The sequence below is a fragment of the Notamacropus eugenii genome, chromosome 3 (assembly GCF_028372415.1).
Source record: "Notamacropus eugenii isolate mMacEug1 chromosome 3, mMacEug1.pri_v2, whole genome shotgun sequence".
Classification (NCBI taxonomy): Eukaryota; Metazoa; Chordata; class Mammalia; order Diprotodontia; family Macropodidae; genus Notamacropus; species Notamacropus eugenii.
This window is the reverse complement of record NC_092874.1, coordinates 112,228,117-112,245,990: the sequence shown is the minus strand read 5'-3', so window position 1 is coordinate 112,245,990 and position 17,874 is coordinate 112,228,117.

Sequence of the window (17,874 nt, the reverse complement as noted above, 5' to 3'; positions counted from 1 at the left end):
TTATTTGACTAGAACTGGCTGGATGTCAGGAGCTAAATCCAAATGATATTTATCACTGAGGAATCTGAGAAATCTTTCTAAACAGTAAGTCATTTAGAGAAGACCCTGCAAAACAAGCCACTATTTTTATCCATTTATCCTTGTTTTATATCTGGAAAGAGGGATGCATGAGAAATGGCAAGGGGGGTCCTAAATCCCTTAGAAAGTCAGAGCTAGGATTAGAATCAGGGTAATTTGGGGAAGTAAATTCCTTCTCTTTACAAAACAAGGAAAAGCCTCATTTCATCATCGTTTATTTGGTTGTTAATGCTGATTTCAAGGGTAAGGATACTGAGGCCCTAGAGAAGGTTGTGGAAGTGTACGTGTGTGAGTGCGTGTGTGTGCACGCACGCGTGCGCGTGTGCACATTTATCCCTGAATATCTCAAAAAACATTTGTTTTTCATTCTGGAAAGTTTGGCCTGTGGTCCTATCTGTTGGCAGGTGTATAGCAGCCATGACCTCAGAGACTCCTTCTGACTGTATGATTGGAATATTTGCCTCTAAACAGTTAGTTCATTTAAATCCCCAATAATAATGATCATTAATGTTATTAATGCTGACTTCAAATCTCCTGGCATGATAACCAGTGGTTGCCCTCTTGGTTATCAAAGGAAATAACACTGGGCCTGTGGTTGCTATGGCTGATTATAGCCAAACATTAAATAAACAAATCAAACAACAAACAACAATAAAATAAAAATCCCTTGATTCTTCATCATGGTTTTTCAAATCTATTGTCTAATATGAAAAACTAATTACAAACCCCTTTTGGGATGATGAGATAGATTTGAAAATGATGGGGGAACGGAAAGGGAGGGAGGGTGATTCATGAGGCTTTATGTAACTTCAGACCTTGCTATATACTGTTGGTAAGGAATTTAACTTAACATTGCCTAGAGGCAGCTAGGTGGCACAATGGATAGAGGACTAGAGCCAGAGTCAGAAATAACTGAGTTCAATATGAGCTAGCTGTGTGACCCTGGGTACCTTTGTCTGCCTCCGTTCCCTCATTTGTAAGATGGTAAGAATAATAACACCTACCTGACAAAGTTATGATGAAGATAAAATGAGTAAATATTTGTAAAACACCTTATAAACTTTTGAACACCATATAAATTCTATTAGCAAGTATTTTTATTGTTAAGCAATAATGATATTGAGCTTAAATATCTGAGCTTAAAAGTGAACAGGAATCAACAAGTCAACTCCCACACCACATCTAAGACTCTATAACTTTAATTAAACAGAGCTTCCTCCTATACAAATCCAGTTTTTACAATTACATACATCTCTCAGAATGGTATCACCAACTCCCCTTTCTCTAAATTTCAATGCCAACCATTGGTACAACACTTAAGCCACAACAACAATCCTTGAACCTGTACAAACAGGAAGAGAACCCTTTCTCCTCTCTTCAAGGACCCATTTCTATTTTTCTTCATATTCTATTAATGTATTTCATCTATGAAGGGTAGTGTGCCCATGGGGAAGAAGGAAATGACAAACCAGTCTATATCCATGCCAAGAAAACTCCAGGGACAGTATGGTTCGTGGGGTCATGAAAAGTCAGATATGACTGAATGACTAAATGACAAAATTGTCATAGTGGAGAACTATGAAACCAGGAAGGAGAGAGTTTAAGGCTACATCTGAGCCATGCTGGCTCTGTGATGCTGGGCAAGACACTCCAGTGCTCTACACAATTAATACAATAAATTTCACTGAAGGTACTGACTTATATTGATAAGAAGAATTTCCTCACCTGAGAATTCCCTGCATCAATGAAATCACAAGTACAAAGGCTATCCCTTTCCTATTTCATCCATATATTTCCAAATGCAAAGAATAAACCTAAAGTTCAAGCATTTTATTTTATGTAGAGGAAGAGAGTATAAATGAACAAAGTACTCATCTGGAAATCAGGAATATGTGGGTTTTAATCTCACTCTGATTCAATAGTCTTATGGTTCTAAGTAAGTTCTTTAATATCCACATTCCTAGGTCATGCCCTTCGAATTTTTCAACTAAGTAATTGATAAGATCTACACTGGTAAAGTAAGTATCAGTAATGCTCATGTCAAGTTAATGGTGGCTGGGGGGAAGAGTTAAAAATCTTCTCCACCATTAATAGACCTCAGATACCTTTTGTTAATTTCTAATGAGGCACTGGGTCATGAGAGTTGTGCCCTCCAGCTCTGAAAAGAGCATATATACTCTGAGGAGAGGCTTTATTTTGGGACTTATTTTGGGGAAGAAGGTTGGTATGTCAGATGAGACTCTGGTAGCTGCTATGGAGCACCCCCAATTTTTGAAAACCCAGACGTTGGTGCTTCTCTCTTTGGTAATTATGTATGTATTATTTATGGTCAGACAGTTGGAAGCCTTATCTTTCTGTTTGTAATTTCTGTTTGTATTTTCTGTGAAGTTCAGGGTGCTGATTTTTTCCCATGAACTAAGTGAATGATGCATGTTCTTAATTAAAGTAGATTGTTGACCCTGCAAAAGTTACTTTCCTTTTAGAAAAGCAGATCTAAGAACAGTGCCCTCCTGTGTGTGCCAGGATCCTTTCTGATAAAGTATCCCCACATTCCATTCCCATAAAATCATAATGCCTTCATGTATTTTCCATAGGCATGCACAATAAGAACTTCTGTGCCCATGCCTACTACTATCATCCACACATACACAAGCTAGGTATTTCTATGCATTTCTTGGTCTGCAATGAATTGTTTTTTAAAGGCAACAATATTGAAATTCAAAAATTTGATCAAATGTTTGCCTCTCTCCATTCTCAACCTCCACTTTTAATCACCCTGAGGTACAAGGTGTCATTTTGTTTTGTTTTGATTTTTCTCCTTTAAAAAGCATTCTTTTCAGTACAACCAATATAATTGTGAACTTACTTATGGATACACTTTGCATAGGGACACTGAATATAATTTTGAAAGTTTAGAAATATTTTTCAAAGATTTATAATGATTATGTGGATTTCATTCCTTGCATGTTTTGGACACTTGATTTAATATGAAATATCACCTAGTCTTCAGTATTCATGTTTCTGAACTAGATATATACCCCTGAATGCAATGATCACTGTGTATGTTTTTATAGAAATACTTTTACAAGTGATACTATGCCAGTTGTATCAGTTGCATCACACACTAGATCATTGCAAATCTTCTTAATGATAACTATAATCATTCAAAATAGTTTGTTTTAACAATCTATACAAGAAGACCAAAGTGGATAAAGAATACTTACAATCTAAACCACATGTGATTGTATGAATTTGTCATTGATGGACCTAGTTAGAAAGAATAATCAATTAAAATAAGTACCATTTAGATGGAAAGCACAGGTAAATTCTTTCCCCACTCCCACTTCCTCATCTAGTGACTTCATCAATGGCTTTGTGTTGTGCCTTCCCTCAAATAAGGATACATGTTTTTGTGACCCTTGCCCTGGGCATGGATGGTATTAGTAGGCATGGGCACAAAAGTTCTTACTTACAACTCTTTTCTTCAGTACTGTCAAAAGATTTAGAAGACTCCAAATCAATGTTAGGTATAGGGAAAGATTTGTGAAAGCACATGGATAAAGAGAAACACTGGCTGAGGAGTGGCTACGTTGCAAATTCTATTGTTGGAGGTAGTACCTACATTGCTGACCTTGGCCTCTTCGGTGTCTAACCAAGCTCTAAGTGCTCCACATCGCCTGCTTCATCTACCTTCATGGCCATTGGAACAACTTGTTCTCGTCTGCCCATTCCACCAGAGGAAGTCTTCACATGCTTGGGGTAGAAACTTTCCCCTCATTCACCAATGAGTTTGAGAACCCGTGGTTACCCTCAACCTGATTTGGCCCATCTGCTGAAACGGTTTACCAAGGTGTGGCCACTGCTGCAGCTTCTTGGAACCACAGGTGAGAATTAGATGGAACAGGTGGACACCAAAGGTGGAAAGAGCCCTGAAAAGGGCTCAGTAGCCATCACTCCAAAGGTACTGGTCCTCCCAGAACATACCCTACACTCCAAGACACCAAGGGAATCCACTGCATGCTGAGCCATCGCCAGGCGTCTTGACTCTGTTCTGCCACTGGACTATGATGACTCTGGAGGAGAGACTGAGGCTAATGACTTCATACAACTCTGCCTCACTTAAATCCAATTTACACACAAATCAAGAGACATCATCCATATCATTTCACTATTATGCCTCAAAGTTCTGTGTCAACAGGCAAGTGATGAAGCAGCAGGTGCAGATCCACTGGGAACTGTAGCCACAACCCTGCACACAGATGGCCCAGGCCATAGGGTCATTTCTCACTGGAAGCAGCAGTGGGACTCAGCAGCCCCCTGGGTAGTTGAGCAGCTTTTTAAGGATCGCATTGCTCACCTCCTGGTGTGAGGAAGGGGGCTAGAAAGGGTGCCGTAAACATTGTCTGCTTACCCAACCCTGGCCTCATTACCGTAACAGGCAGGGAATCCCACTATGCTATCGAAACACAAAAAAATGTACAAAATGTACAAAAACATCTGCAAAGATGATTTCACTCATCATCGGCACATGAAACGTACACACACTAATAGACAACACAAAAACCAATAGACCTGAAAGAAGAACTGCTCTTGTTGCAAGAGAACTCAACAGGTATAGCATCCAAATTGCAGCCCTGAGTAAAACAAGGATAGCAAATGAAGGTTAACTTACTGAAGTTGGAGCTAGATACACCTTTTTCTGGAGTAGGCGCAGTGAAAGGGAGCACCGTGAAGCTGACATGAGTTTTGCAATCAAAACTAATCAGCAAGCTGGCATGCCTGCCAAAAGGAGTGAAAGATAGGCTCATGACAATGCCATTGCCACTTGCAGGAAAACACCATCCCACAATCATCAGTGCCTATGCTCCCATCATGACAAACCCTGATGAAGTTAAAGAAAAATTTTATGAAGATCTAGAGACCCTTATTGTCAATGTGTCAAAAGAGGACAAGCTTATAATTCTGGGTGACTTTAATGCTAGAGTAGGGTCAGACTGCCAGACTTGGCAGGGAGCCCTAGGGAGGAATGGAGTTGGAAACAGCAACAGCAGTGGTCATTTACTGCTGAAGACTTGTGCATCGCATGACCCTTTCATCACCTATGCTGTTTTCCATTTACCTAAATGCAATAAAACTTCATGGATGCACCCTCACAGCAAACATTGGCATCTAATACACTATGTCATTGTAAGGAGAAGAGACAGACAAGATGTGAGAGTGACAAAGACAATGTGTGATGCAGAGTGCTGGACTGATCATAGATTTATCCTTTCCAAGCTAAATATTTACATTCATCAAATGTTCCACCCTCAAGGAAAAATGACTACCAGAAGAATTAATGTGAACAATTTAGAGCTCTTCTCTGAGTGTGAACAGTTTGTTGGTAACTTGGAGGGAAAGTTGAGCCAACACACAGTTGGCAACAGTGGAGCAGAAAAGCAGTGGGCAACTCTCAGAGATTTGGTGTACAGCACTGCATTTGCTCATCTGGGTCAGAACACTTGCAAACACCAAGACTGGTTTGATGAAAATGATGGGAAAATTCAAAAGCTGCTAAATGAAAAAGTGAGAACCCCACAGGATTCATCAGCAAAATAGTTCATCCACCTCTAAGAAGGCAACATTTAATTCCATCAAAAGCAAAGTATGAGCAAAGCTTAGAGAGATGCAGGATTCCTGACTCAGTAAGAAGGCAGATGAAATTCAGTTTTATGCTGATATTAACAATCCAAGCACTTTCATGATTCCCTGAGAACTATTTATGGACCAAAAACCTATGGCACATCACAACTACTCAGTGCTGATGGGGCCACATTGATTAGTGATAAGGACATGATCTTAGAGAGATGGGCTGAACCCTTCCATAGTATTCTCAACGGACCATCATCAATCAATGCTGAGGTCATTGACCATTTACCTCAGGTTGAAGTCAATACCTCCTTAGCTGAACTTCCAACTGAAGAAGAAGTTTTGAGGTCCATTAGGCTCCTTTCATGTGGCAAAGAATCTGGTGCTGATTCTATTCCAGCTGCGATTTACAAGGTAGGAGGACCATTTCTCGCACAAAAACTGACTGAAATTTTCCAGGTTATATGGCAAGAGGAGGTTATCCCCCAGGAGTTCAAGGATGCCTCCATTGTCCTTCTCTATAAGGGTAAAGAGAATAGATTGTCCTGCGACAATCACAGGGGGATCTCTCTCTTAGTAATAGCTGACAAAATTCTTGCTAGAGTCCTCCTTAATAGGCTAATCCTTCACCTGGAAGATGGTCATATACCTGAGTATCAGTTTGGCTTCAGAAAGGGCCAAGGAACAGTCGATATGGTATTTGCTGTCCAACAAGTCCAGGAGAAATTCCAGGAGCAGAACAGAGGTCTGTACACAACGTTTGTAGATCTGACCAAGGCCTTTGACACTGTTAGTTGTGAGGACTTATGGAAAATTATGTCAAAATTTGGTTGCCCAGAGAAATTCATCAATATTGTAAGTTAATTTCATGATGGCATGTTTGCCTGGGTTCTAGATAATGGAATGCTCTGAAACAGGGCTGTGTATTTGCTCCCATGCTTTTTAGCAAGACATTTTCAACCATGCTGACAAATGCTTTAAAAAAAATGGACACGACATGAAGGTCAATTATCATACTGATGGTAAGTTCTTCAATTTGGAAAGGCTACAAGCCAAGAGCAAAGTGGAGGGAGTATTGGTGCATGATTTTTTGTTTGCAGATGATTGTGCACTCAATACAGCCTCTGAAGCTGAGATGCAACAGAATATGGACCAATTCTCTGCTGCCTGTGCTAATTTTGGTCTAATAATTAACACCAAGAAAACAGGTGCTCCATCAGCCACTACCACAATATCCATAAGTGGAACCATTGATTGCAACAAATGGAGAAGTTTTGAATACTGTGGATAAGTTCACTTACCTTGGTAGTGTATTTTCCAGGAATGTACACACACATTGACAATGAGGTTGATGCACACATTGCCAGAGCTAGCTCAGTTTTGGGGAAGCTCCAAAGAAAAGCTTTGGAGAGAAGAGATATTAGACTGATTACCAAACTGAAGGTCTACAGGGCCATTGTGTTGAATACATTGTTGTAGGCTTGTGAAACATGGACAGTCTGCCAGCACCATGCCAGGAAACTGAATTGCTTCTATTTGAACTGTCTTAGGAAGATTCTGAGGATCACCTGCAGGATAAGGTACTAGACACTGAAGTCCTTGCTCAATCTGAACTGCCAAGTATTCAAACTATGCTTCAAAGAGTGCAGCTCCCATGGGCTGACAATGTTGTTTGAATGCAAAATGTATGTTTGCCAAAAAGACTATTTTACAGAGAACTCACATGGGGCAGGTGATCATGTGGTGGCCAGAAGAAGCAATACAAGCACACTCTCAAGGTCTCTCTCAAGAACTTTGGATTTGACTGTGCAACATGAGAGTCACTGGCACAGGACCGCTCAGCATGGCATGCCCATATCAGAAGGGGTGCTATGCTCTCTGAGCAAAGCAGAATTGAGACAGCACAAAGTAAATGCGGGATGAACAAATTTGGGATATTAACCCCAAATATTCACATGGACTATCTGTGCCCAACCTGTGGTAGAGCCTTCTGAGCTCATATTGGTCTAATCAGCCACAGTCAGACACATTGAAATTTCACTTTAGCATGGTGATGTCATTTTGGTCCTCTGAAGACGAAGGACAACAACCACCAACCATACATTGCTGAAAACATGGATCCATGGATCCATTACAGCCAACCCTGGATACAGAGCAAAGACATCCTTTCAAGGCCACACTATCAATCAGTTAGAAAGCTAGAATTCCATCAGCTAGTATTAGATTAGGGCCACTGCAGGTAAAATAAATATTTTCTCAATTGTGCCATAATAAACAAGATTCAAAGAACCATTTTTCTGTTCCCATATCTGGTGATTTGAAAATATTTTTTCCTCACCTAAGCCATTTTATCAAATAAAACACAGAGCTATACGCTCAGCTTCTTGATACTCTGAGGCTCCCTGAATTGAACTGGCAATGCAGAAGCACCAATAGTAACTCATTCTGTCAATAATCCTTCTCTCTCACCCTGAATTAGTATGCGCCTTAGCTAATATGCTATGAAAGTCACTTTCCAATAACATTACAAGCCATGAATACTAAAGTGAAATGATATGAGCCATACAAAGACTGGCTGCTAATCTGATTGGAAGGGGCTAATATGACAGAGCCCTTGGGCAGAGTAAGTGACAAACCATCAGTCCCACGTTATCCTCCTTCATGCAGTTCACACTCCCCTTCCCTTCTTATTCTACTCACAGAGGACACAACAAAATGCATTTAGAAAAGCAATGCTATACTCAATCCTGATGTTTCTGCTACTTCTAATATTCATCCTGCGTTTGCAATGCCTATATAATTAGTCTGTTGGCACAGAAAGTCAACTTTTGCTTTATTTTTATGACTGATAAATGGCTCCAACTCTATTTTAATTCATTTAGCGGGGAGGGGAAGGGATTGTCTTTCGAAGTTATCAACTCACAGGAAGTTCCATTTCTCAAGGATCTATGGCAATTAGATCCATTGCTTAGATTAGAGTGCTAATGAGGTAAATATCATAGGTTTAGTTCCTTCCTAAAATCCAAATTCCCATTCTGAAGTCAAAGGCAGTCTTCCTATACTTTGCAAGCAATGTGACATGCATGGAACATTGATCACAAGGCAGGAAGGAAAACAAAAGATTGTTGTTGTTGAGTCATTCCATTTGTGTCCAAGTCTTCATGACCCCATTTGGGGTTTTCTTGGTAAAGATACTGGAGTAGTTTGTCATTTCCTTTTCTAGATCATTTTACAGATGAGGAAACTGAGACAAACAGGGTTAAATGATTTCCCCAGGGTCACATAGCTACTAAGTGTCTGGGGCCACATTTGAACTCAGGTCTTCCTGACTCCCAGCTTGGCATTCTAACCACTGCATCACTTAGCTGCCCCAAATGGAGTCCAGATCAGTGTAAAACCAGGACCACTTTAGGAGAAAATGCGTAACTGGGAATCCCCTTTTAAAAGGGTAAAGGGAGAGACTACTAATCAAAACACCATAGTTCAAGTGACCTATCTTCTTTTCCTGTAGCTGTAGCTATGCCCCTGAGCACTTTTCTCTGGATAAAGTCATCACTGACCTCTTACCTTGTGACCCCTGTGTTATTCCAGAATCAATAAGCAAAGAAGACACTAAAGGTGTTGGAAGATTCAGAATTTGGATGAAGAGTTTATTTAACCTTCACAAACTTCCCAGAAGGCATCTTGGCCTCTGTTAAGTGATTCATTTCCTGCTCCCCCTGTAGCTCAATCCACAGAACCAACAGGCACAGTTTGGGATTTGTAGCAGAGAGGGGTGTTGTGCAATTGTAGGAGTAATTATGGCAGTAGGCCTGAGGGAGATAAAGTAGAGGACCAGAGAGAACAGACCTCAAGCCAGAAGGAGAAGGAGAAAGCAACTTTAAACTGGGATATGGTTGGTCCTTTCAGCGGTGATCATCCCAGCTGAAAGATACCATTTGGATGCAACTGCCTGAATTTCTAGAATTGCTGGGAGCTATGCAATTTACTCGTTGCTTGTCTCTTCTTTGACTTGCCCATACTCCCAGTACCAACACTTTTCAGTGACAGTGCTTCTTCTGAATAATTCATCCTCTGGCTCTTGAATTCTGTGGACCCCAAGTGGTTGGCTGGCTGCCTTAGCAAAAAGCAGCCCTCCTTAGTCAAGTGACTTTCACCAGAAACTAGGAGAATTTTAATTTTTTTAGTGGCAGCATCATCTGGAGCTGTTCCTATAACCTAGCTGCCAAGAGTGAATGGCACTAAATATGTATGCCAGAATGTGGCACCTCAGACATGGGAGTTAAAGCCTATAGTTCCAACAGAATGTCAGATTCTCAGAGGTGGAACATACTGCAGAAACCACTAGTAAAATCTCACTAAAAACAGAAATCCCTTCCATGACACCCCTGGCAAATGTGTACTCAGCTTCCATTGAAAACTGCTGGAAATGGCAAATTCATGACCTCCTGAGGCAACTCATTTCCCTATTTATCAGCTTTAATTGTTAGAAAGATTTGCCTTCTATTGAGCTGAAATGAGACTACTATTTCCTCTCATTACTGCTAGTTCCAAACAGGTCCAAGAAAAATAAATTCAATCCCTCTTTCATGTGATAGCCTTTTGAATATTTGAAGACAGAAGTCATGTTTCTCCCTTTACCCTACCCAATCTTCTTTTCTCTGGGCTAAATACTCTGATTTCCTTCAAATGAGACTTCTGTGCAATGAATTGTCAAGAGCTAGAAGGTACTTCCAAGAACCACCTCGTCCAACAGTGTCATTTTATAAAGAACCTGAGGCCCAGAGAGGCCATGTAAGTTGTCCAGAGCCATGTAGCAAGCAAATGTCAGAGTTAGGATCCAAACCCAGGCCCTGAGACTCCAGAGCCAGTGCTTATGCTGCAGTATCCCATTGTCCCACCATCCTGGTTCTCCTCCTCTGAATTGCATTCTAGTTTGTTAATATCCTCCCTAAAATGCTACACACAGATTTTGATCCAGACCTGTTATTTCCTTGGTGTAGAGAATTTCCAGGGAGGAAATCCACTCTGCCAATGAATACCAGTAATCCTTCTATAACTTACCATTTCAGAGAGCTTCTTGAGGCATTGGAGATTAAATGATTTACCCAGGATCACATAATCGGGATATTTCTGAGGAAAGACTTACTCTTCCTGGCCCCACAGCAAATCCTCTAACCATTATGGCATACTGAATCTTGTGGGACCTAGAATTGAAAAATATATACTTTGAAGGTTTCACATAAGGATAGCAATGATCCTCTGACTTTCCTTGAAAAGAGCTGAGATTCCTCATAGTAACATGAAGTGGGAGAATCTCAAAATTTTCAATCAAAACCTGTTTCTCTTCTAAGTTCAGTGCTCGAGATTGCCATGCTCCTGACTCTGTCCCCAAAGGACTAAGAACAAAATGCAGGAGAGCCAGAAGGAAGAGCATCGTCGATGATGAAAGACAGTTACAAAAGACTTGCAGGTTGTTCAATGATCTGTGTGAAGTGATACAGGCCTCCACTGACTTCCTTCTTGAAAGGTCTGTGCTGGAAAGCAAATTTGTGGGGTAGAAGAGGAGATATACATTACCAGTGCTTTCTGTTCAGGTAGTTCCAGTCAAACACTGTGAATGACCCAAAGGTCTCATGCTAATCAATATCCAGAGTAACAGGCAATAATCAGAATTTAAATGAAGCCAAGAGAGTTATAATCTCGAGTAGGGGGAACTTCAGGAGACATAGTAACAGAGAAAATAAACAGAAAGAAAGAAAACATCTTCCACAAATGTCAATAGGATCATAGTCCTTTAAAACAAAATCCGTTTTCCTGACAGGTCATTTAATGGTAAAAATAGCTATTACAGAGAACAGATGGAACAATAAATGGAACACCAGAAGATAGAAACAAGAGCATGGGACCAGTAAACTAATTGGATAAAAATGTTAGTTGTATATAATACTACCCAACTGAGGAGGCTAAGAGAGTCACCAAAGGTCAATTCAAGTCAAACAAAAGAAAGTCTGAAAAAAAAATCCAGCTCATTTTTGTCTGCCTTTTTTAGTGGTAAAATCTCCTGTGATTTAGAATTCACTCAGTTGCATCTCTGAATCACTTCCCAGAGCAGGTAATGCTTCGCACAGCGGGCATGAGGACACATGAAGGTGAACCACAAACAAGGAAGCAACAGCATAGGAAGATGTTCATTCCTCCCAACTTGGTGGAAAAGAGAGACCTCATATCAAATTCGAGCATTGACACTCTCATGCTGTCTCTGAAAGGGAAGACAGAAGCAGCTCCAAAACAGTTTCCTATAATCCCTTCCATCAGACGATTACAAAGTTTGGACTGTGAAGTGACAGTCAGGAATTGTTTTCATCCCCTTTACCTTCAGTGATTCATCATCTCACACTGGGAAGACAATTGGTATCACAAAGAATTAACATAAAGCCTCTTTCTGCTGGAGAAAGGAATCCTTTATTACCATAAACTCTAATCTCATTGGAATATCACTGAAAAGAAAAAGTGATTTCCACTTTTTCCACTTTTTTGTTTATTCATTTACTGTCATTAAGCAAACTTGACAAATAGTTAAATGAAAAATCAGATTCTTTTGATTCAGTTCAGTTCCACAGATATTTATCAAGAGTTTCCAATGGTATGGGGCTACTTGAGATACAAATAAGACAGTCTCTGACCCCAAGCTGAGTATAATGTATTTGGAACCAATTTAGGGGTTCATGCCTTCGAGATACCCTCCCTGATCCCCAAATTGGAAGTAATTTCTGCTTGAATCTCCTAAGTCTCAAGTTCTATATATTTAATCCTACTGTAACTTATAACATCTACCACTCACTCCTTAGTTTAGGCTTGGTTTATACTTTCACATAAACTAGTATAACAAACTCTTGGTTGCTCTCCCTACTGCCAGACTTTTTCTTCTCCAATAAATCTTTCATACTCACCAAAATAATCAGCCATGGGCACATGTGTGTTCATGACACTCTCCTCAGAAATCTTCAATGATTCCCTATGATGATAAAATAAAAATTTCTTAGCCTGACCTATAAAGTTCTCCAAAATCTAGCTCAAGCCTACCTTTCCAGGATTATTTCAGATTATTCCCTTTTAATCACACTCTATTTTAGCAAAATTTCACTATTATTTGTTTCTAAAATTTAACATTCTATTTCCTTTCTTGGTACTTTTGCTCCAGCTGTGCACGAAAGGTTCTCTCTGCCTGTCTCCACATTTTAGAGTTCTTCTCTTCCTTTAAGACTCAACTGAGGTGCTACCTCCTTCCTAAAGCCATTAGTGATTAACACTACCAAGAAGAAATCCATCCTTGGATTCTTCTTAAGTCCTTTGTCTTTACATCTGTTTTATTCCCATTCTTCCTTGTACCTTGTCTTATGCTTGTCTGTCATATCCTTTCTGGCATCCTTTCATAGCTCTCTTTCTAAGGCCCTCTTTCACAATAATATGTCCAGCATATACACCCAAGTTGTACAATACACAGATCTTTTAACAACCATAAAAGTCATATACACACACACACACACACACACACACACGCACACACACACACACACACACATACACCAAAAACAAAAAAAAACCCCAAACTAAAACTGAACTAAATCTCCGTGTTCCCTCAGTAGAAGTTAAGCTTCTTGAGGCAGAAGTTGTCAGTACTTTTTTTTTCAATTCTGTATCACTCATACCTAATGTATGAGAAATACTTTGCACATAGTAATATTTAGGACACATGTTTAACATACCTTTGGTAGAACAAAGAGAATTAAAATGAATTTCTAAAAGAACTAATTTGGATCTCTAAGTTCTTTTCTAGAACACTGGCCCTATGATATCTTGAATGCGTACTCTGCAGAACTCTGGAACAGATGTTATAGAGTATTCAGAGAAACAGATGATCTGATTCCTGCCTTAAAGGAACTAAGATTCTCACTGGGGAGACTAAACACTTGCAAAGCAACATGTCAGCAAGGTGCAAATTAACAAAGTACAACCAAGAGCATAAATGCTGAAAGGATTTAAGGGAGAGATCTGGGTCATCTGGGATAACTCGGAGGAAGTATCTTAGAGGAAGCATAAAAAAGCATGGCACTTGTGGATGGCTTTCATAACCAGCCCTTTAGAAGCATTTAAAATATGCAGTCCTCAGAGATCCTTATGTACAAATGAGCGGCCCCTTTTCTATTTGAGTCAGATACCTTTAGTGTGATGGGTAGAGTTCTGGGCTTGCAGTGAAGAAAATGAGTTAGAATTCTGACTTAGGCACTTACTACCTGTGGGACCCTGGGCAAATTACTTAACCTCTCTTAACCTCAGTTTCCTCATCTGTAAAATGAGGGGGTTGAACCTAATGACCATTAAAGGTCATGAGCTCAAAATCTATGATCCTATGACTTAGAATGGGACCCACATTTCAAAATGTGATGTCTATATTTTATTATATTTATATTTTATTGAATATTTCATGATTTTAGTTTAAGGTTTTGGGCAGAGGCTGGATGTTTGATACTTTTGTAGGACATCATGCTTCCTAGCAGTAATTCTGTCCTTTCTGATAACTCTTTTCAATCCTGGGGGATGCAGAGAGAACTATAGACAACTTGATTCTAGCAGTCTGCCATCCATTGGTAATCCAGGATGAAAAAACATACCATTTGGGGACAGAATACAGGAAAATAGGAGAATCTTTTTTTTTTATAAACACTTAGACTGAAATGATGAGCCAAGTGATTATAATCCATCAGAGGCTAGATAACCATCTGTCAAAGATGCTGGGGAAGTAACTGCCATATTGGATGATTGCTTAAACTATCTGATCTCTAAGATCAAATTTAAGATTCATGAGTCTTTTCTAAGCTTTCAGTAGAGATTTTTAACCTAAGTTCTATTGTGGATGTACAGTGAACCAGAGATACCAAAAGAAGTCCAATTCCCTTTCTTTATGGTCAGGATGAATCTGGACCCTGTGAAGTCCACAGCTGGAACCCTATGTGAGAAGGGGCTCACTGGACCACAGGTGACCTCTTGATATCGATAATTCACTTGCTCATAGATAAGGAATGGTAAATATGACTTCACAAGGACACATTTAAATGTTCCCAATTTCATTAGGGCCCTTGGTTGCAATTTTCTGGCATCCTTCCACATGGAAGGATATCTTTCTAGGTCCTTTTTTCCCAATAAAATGTCTACTTGCACCCAAGTTGTGCAGTATATAGATATTTTAACAACCATAAAGGTCACAAAAAAAGAAACTAAAAGCATTTATTTATTTGTTTTGGAGGAGTTTACTTTTCTTCTAGGAAAATCATGGTTTCCTGAGTTCATAGATTTAGAGAAGAGAACCCAAAAGTCATCTGATCCAACCTCTTCATTTTACAGAGGAAGAAACTAAGGTCAAAGGAAACTGAGTGACTTGCTCAAGGTGACACAGGCAGCAACGGGTAGAACTGGGACTTAACTCCAGGCCCTCTGATTCTATATCTAGCACTTTTGCATTTATTTATGCAATGACACTGTCCAAGGGTCATCTGGCATGAAAATTCTCCCAATGGTGGAGGCAGTGAATACAGATGCAGGTGGGGAAAAGTTCCATGTGCAGAAACCTTAGAGATGAAATTTGTTTACCCACATGTTTTGTTTGTAATGACACAAATATTTCAAAAACATTCTCCTTGATCAAAATATACTTGTAGTTGACACATTGTGTTTTCTAAAGAGCTTCTATACATCTGCATCTCTTTAGAATACACAGTTTACCTGCAGGCTGTTGACTCTGTTTACTAGGTAAAAATGTATTTAAAAGTCATACAACAGACTCTGGAAACATAATGAAGCACACCTGCAAAAAGATTCAGTGGTGGATTCAGTAGAGAAATTAATCTTTTTTTTCCCCCCGAAGTCCTTATCAAGAAGTCCCTCTAATGTGATAATATTTAACATGCCTTAGAAGAACATCAGGCTCTCTCTCTCTCTCTCTCTCTCTCTCTCTCTCTCTCTCTCTCTCTCTCTCTCTCTCTCTCTCTCAATTAAGCTACTTCTCTGTGAATTCCTTTCACATGCAAGATATCATTAGCTTCACCAACTATTGCCCTGGATGTCTTTTAAAACAGGATTGATCATTATCTGTCTGGGACAAGGTGTCTGTAATGCAGTCTAAATTGGAGTAGGAGGAGGAAGGTATGTTGAGAAAGGAAGATGGAATAAAAGAGTTTTCAAGTTCCCTTTCAGAACAGGAATCTATGATTCTGAAGGTGTATAAGCTCAGTTATCTGGCTTTCTAGTCATTGGAATTCTCTGTTAAAACCTCCACATTCTACAATAAAAATTGGCATTGATAATGGTTTTCTGGAGGTACTACAAGTTCCAATATACCTTCTTCACCACTTAGTAAAAATTTAAATATATGTATTAATGGTTTAGTGTTGGTGACCCCATTGTCAGTCAGCAAGCACTTATTATGTATTTACTATGTGCCACACTGTGGAGAGATTTTAGAAATAAATACTGTCCCTGCCCTCAGAGAGCTCATGTTCTCATGGGATAGACAACATTCAAACAGCTGTGGACATACAAGACATATGCCATGTAAATGAAAAGCAATCTCAGAGGGAAGGCACTAGCAGTGAGAAGGGGCTGGTGTGGGACCAAGAAAGGCCTCCTTCTGAAGCTTGAAGGAAGCCAGGTAAGCAAGGATGTAAGGGTGAGAAAGGGGAGCACTCCAGGCATGGGGGTCAATTAATAAAAAAGGCTAGCAGTGGAGGGTTGGATGAAAATCTCTCTGGAGACAGCTAGGTGGTACAGTGGATAGAGAGCTCTGGCTCTTGAATCAGGAAGACCTGAATTCAAATCTGAACTCAACACTTACTAGCTGTTTAACCCTGGCCAAATCAGGTAAATTCTGTCTCCCTCAGTCTTATAAAGTGGGGATAATAATAATATCTACCTTACAAGGTCCTTATAAAGGATCAAATGTGATAATATTTGTATAAAACAGTATAGTACCTGTCAAATTTTTTGTTGCTGTTCAGTCATGTCAGTGGTGTCCAATTCTTTATGACCACAGTTTTCTTAGCAAAGGTACAGGAATGATTTGCCATTTTCTTCCCCATCTCATTTTATATATGAGGAAACTAAGGCAAACAGGATTAAATGACTTGCCCAAGGTCACACAGTAAGGCCAGATTTGAACTCAGGAAGATGAGTCTTCCTGACTCTAGGTCTGGCACTCTATCCACTGTGCCACCTAGCTACCCCCAGCTATATAAATGCATGCTTATTTTTATTATTATATAGGGTCTATAAAATGCAGGCTTACTCTCTTTCCTCTCTACTTGAACAAAGACAATAGTAATAATAAACATGATGCTCTATCCAAGCAGTGTAGTGACCTTGAAGCCATTAAGACCTGGGTTCAAGTTTCACATTTGGCTAGACGGCCCTGGGAAAATCACTGACTTCTCAGTATTCCACAACTCCTTAAATCTATTAAGTCACAAAGAAAGCGATGACCTGCATAACTCCTCAGGAAAATGAAATCTCAAGTCCATTCCATATCCTTAACATAAAGGTCAAAGAAGTGGTTAGCCTATATCTAGTGAGGGAGGCTTTTGAAGATTTACATGGAAAAGAGAGATGATAACACCACCAACATAATCTAGAGGGTGAACCTTGGGCATAAGTCCATTTGTGAACTTGTCTAGAGTGCCAAGGACTCTTTATGGCACTTACCAGGGTGTACTTTGATGGCTGCCCTATGTCTGACCACAACTCTGAGAGGGATTAAGCAGAAGATCCACTAGCAAATAGCACAAAAATGTGTCTATTTTCAATTAAATCCCTCTCCATGTTTCATTAAAAAGATCATACAGAGACATAGAAAAGCATGTGCCATAGGCTATCAATAATAAGAAGCTTCTTCCTTCCTGGACTCTGAGCCCTGTCATAATATGAGAGAAGGACATGGGATTTTTCTAACTAGGAATGTGACTAGTAGGCAGTAGAGTCAGACAGGACCAAGTTAATGGCTGCTACCCCAGTTCAGGGGGCAGGCGTTGTCATAGCTAGAGGTATGGGTGTTACTTATGTAGCTTTTTTTTGTCCCCTTTGTCTCTGCCTCTATTTCCTCACACCATTGGGTATCTC